The sequence below is a fragment of the Photinus pyralis genome, unplaced genomic scaffold (genome assembly GCF_008802855.1).
Source record: "Photinus pyralis isolate 1611_PpyrPB1 unplaced genomic scaffold, Ppyr1.3 Ppyr1.4_LG6, whole genome shotgun sequence".
In the NCBI taxonomy this organism is placed as follows: Eukaryota; Metazoa; Arthropoda; class Insecta; order Coleoptera; family Lampyridae; genus Photinus; species Photinus pyralis.
The window spans coordinates 16,125,115-16,129,020 of record NW_022170663.1 but is presented as its reverse complement, the minus strand read 5'-3'; the positions used below and the strand labels follow the sequence as shown (position 1 = coordinate 16,129,020).

The following is a 3,906-nucleotide window of genomic DNA, read 5'->3' as shown; positions in this document are numbered from 1 at the left end:
TGAAAGCTTTTTCACAATGGCTTCTAAACATTTAGTGCAAGAAAAAGATATCTTTTGCCACGAGGGGTGCGCGTGTCCCAAAAATCTCCCATTTCGTATTAAATGAAGCTCTTTTACATGGGATTTTAAACCAACTTCTCACATTGTCACAGAAAAGTTAGGGTGCGGGACATCGTGAATATTAATAGTCTATTCCAGCGAAAATCTTATTAACCACCCATTGAGCACGTGATATATCCGCGCATTCAAATCCGTCCCTTTGACAACCATCGATCGAATCGTAGAAAAAAATTAATTTAAACTATTTTAACATCATCAATTTCTGGCCTGACGTGCGGATTACGTAGAATTTAATGAAAACATAGGGTTCCATTGTGACATTGCCTAAAATTCCAACAAAGTGGGAAACCTTTGTGTCGTGTCTGTTCATAATTCTGTTTCCAAACTAACGCGATTAAAGGCCTCCCGCGGAAAACGAAAGAGCTTGATAAATGGGCATATAAAGTAACTTTTCAAACAAAGATAAAGCCGATACTCCTGTATAGATCGGCGTAATTGCTTCTAAAATCTTAATTAGAAGGGAGACTTTAGACGTAATAAAATTACGTATACGGCAGAATTAAACAATTAAAGCGGAGGAATCATTTTTGCGTTGACAAATTCAATATACCAACTCGGAATTAGGTTCCCAAAGCGAAAACGCTGATGAACGATGGACGGCCGTTTTGAAATTCTCATGACAGTGTCGTAACGTAATTGGGAGATTTAGCGATCTGTTTATTAGTTATTCCAATCTTGATCAATTAGCCGAACTCTCGGGTGTATTACCAAATACCAATCACGTAACTGCATTAGTGTAATTGCTGACAGCAAGTAGTATAGCTTTGACCTTCCGCTAGAATGTTATTTACTTAACTCGAACTTTCCTTCTTAATCATATTGCGGAGATTTGATACCAAGTTAAATAAATGATAGCGCGACCCTTCTATGAAGCTGTAAGGGTTTGACTCTCATCCCAGAAGGAGTTGATCGATTTTTGTTTCCTTTTCTGAAAGTCAGTTGGGTCGAGGTATCGCAAGTGTAAATTTGTGCTCTTCGTTAGTCATTCCATTCCATTCCCTATAATTTTCTAATTTGAATGTTTAAATATTCCCCTATAAAGCAGCTAGGAGGTGTCAAACAAGACGACATCATTTATTTCTCTTATTATTACTTTGTAATTATTGACCAAAGCAGCAATCCCAACTGTTATTCTTTTGAGCTACAATACAATTATAGGATAAAGGGTTTTTACTTAACAAACCACTACCAACTTCAGGTTGCACTTTTGAGTGTTGCATACAAGAGCTATTAGTGCAAAATATGCAACAATATGCAGTTGATATCATCAAATCCGCGAGTGTATTCACTGCGCATTTCAGAAGCACAGCAGAGTGGCGCAGTGGAAGCGTGCTGGGCCCATAACCCAGAGGTCCGTGGATCGAAACCATGCTCTGCTAGCAATTTTTTTTCTCTCTGGTTGATTTTCCAATTATTGCAATTTTGCTAATGCCTTACCTATATTGTGGCCATGAAATTTTTTGCAATGGCTTTTCAATGGAAAATTGCATTCTTCTAATAATAATAATATTTAATTGTGAAAAGGTGCGAATTACACTTGCACTCGTCAAAAGAAATGGCAAATTACATTAACATTAATAATAATAAACAGAAACAGGCACGTAAAAACAGTAAAAATGCAGTAAAAACGCTAAATAGTTACATAATTGTAGGTTAAGGGTGCATTACAATGTTACCGCAAATCCAACAATCTAAAAGTCCTTGACATATGCTGATTCGTGCGCCAACTCTCAGGATTTGCGTCCCAATATTAACGGAAATGCCTCGATTTCCACTTTTTTCAGCCAAAATCAAGAGTGATACGAAATCTTTAGCTTGGGGTTACAACTTAATGCTAAGAACGAAGGGTAACTTGAGTTAATGCTCTCAATTTTGCCAATTTTCAGCTGATTTGGACGCACTCATTGTTTTGTGCGGGATTATTAACGGACATATAGAATTTTTTGTCTGGGGTTACATTTTCGTGATAAGAAAGCGAAAGGTTACTATCAGGGTTTATCACATAACAAAATTTATTTCGGCAGAAGCCAAAGTAAACGTTTTTTTCCGAATAAACCGAGGTTCCCAATTGTTTCCCCTGGTTCACAAAGGCTCCACAATTTCCGTTTATGCTATAATTTTTGGGTACTCGCTTTCCTAAATTTCTTACCCCGAAATCTTGCCACAAGCAATTTGTCGCTGGAATTCTTGTTGAAAACGAAGAAACCGTAATATTTCAAATTTGTTCAACGTGCAAAACATAAATTACTTTTGGTTAGTGTGGAAGTGAGCTCTGCGTCACTAATTTGTGAACTATTTCAGATTGTTGCCATCTCTTTCTCGCCCATGTGTTGACATGTGATAGAGAATGAAGAACTCGTTTGAAATTGGTTTATAAACTAGTGACGCAGGGCTCACCTTTCCTGAACTCAAAGTAAGTGTTATGCTAAAAAACATAATTTAAACTTTTTTGTTGGATTTTGGAGACAATGCTATATTTGCTTTACTGAAAGTTGTTTTTTGGTTATAATTATTGATGTAGCTAATCACAACAAATTTAACTTTTTCTGATTTATAGGACAAAATTCACTAAGAAAATTTGTTTGGTCATCGATTTGTGACAAGAATTCCCTTTTGACAAAGCAAATTCGTTTTCCCATACATTTGTGAGCCATTTTTCTTAAATTTTTGAGGCCACTTTGCTTTACAGAAAATTAGTTTTTGTGACTATGCCTCCTGATGTAGCGGTTGGATCATGAAAAATTTAAGTTTCATAAATCCTATTGGTTAAAATCCAACAAAGAAAATTCTTATGCTCATCAATTTATAACAAAAAGTCATTTTCTCTTTGATTTTGAAGGAAAAATATACACTTTGCTTTACTTATTTATTTATTATTGTACTAGGGGCGGTCCCAGTTGGTTTCTGCGACCTTTTGGTCTATTTTGCCCCCCGGTATTGTCTACCCTTCAAGAATACCTGTACCTTCAACAAAGTCGAAGGGCCAACATTTGTTACTTGCGTAATTTTCTCATTTCCAAGTAGGCATTCCCTTGGTTTTGTGTATGTCTCACCGTGGCAAATGACGTGGTGTAGTGTTTCATTTCATTTTCCTCCAGGGCGCTTAGTTCGAGGATTTCCTTTCTTTTGTGAGACAGCATAGGCACTTTTGATGGCCATGCGAAGGTTTGATTCCAGGACCTCCTGCAGTTCCGCCTAATTATTGACTCCTGCGGGACAGCTCTCACATCCGAGATTGACCTTAAAACTTAAAATTGACATGCTGGAATTTTTCTCTTGAAAATTAATTTTTGCGTGTTGAGGAATAGCTCCGTTTTGTTTTCATTGGTCACCCTGGCTAAATTTCGAATGGCGCTAATTGACATATTTTGGGTTTTCGTTGGGATTATTGTTTCATGACCGAGCTAACATGGCTTTGGGGACGAACATTTCTGATTGTACATTTTGGTTCAATTAAAAAGCGTCAAAATACCTGGAATTTAGCAGTTTGTCGCCAGTAAACGTAATGATAATTAATGCCCTTGTTCGCATTAACTTTATTTATTTATTTGTTTGTTTAGTTGTTTATTCTTCTTCCATACAGCTCACATTTCAAAACGCCGAATTTAGTTTACACAGTCTTAAATGTGCGAAAAATACGTAGCGCGCGGTTAGGCTGAGTAATTTCCGATTTGTATGAAAGGTTAAACGGGTCATTGATAAGTGTATTCTTATTCCATTACAACGGCAACGATATTTACCCTTATTGTCTCATAGTATGGAACGTAAAATCGGTTATCTTTTCGA

The 3,906-nt window shown here is 36.7% G+C and overlaps 1 non-coding gene across 1 annotated transcript; it reads left to right on the top strand.

The window, feature by feature from the left end:
• Positions 1-1,427: 1,427 nt before the first annotated feature.
• Positions 1,428-1,499, top strand: Trnam-cau. The gene has a single exon. It is a non-coding gene; the product is annotated as a tRNA-Met (tRNA).
• Positions 1,500-3,906: the final 2,407 nt, after the last annotated feature.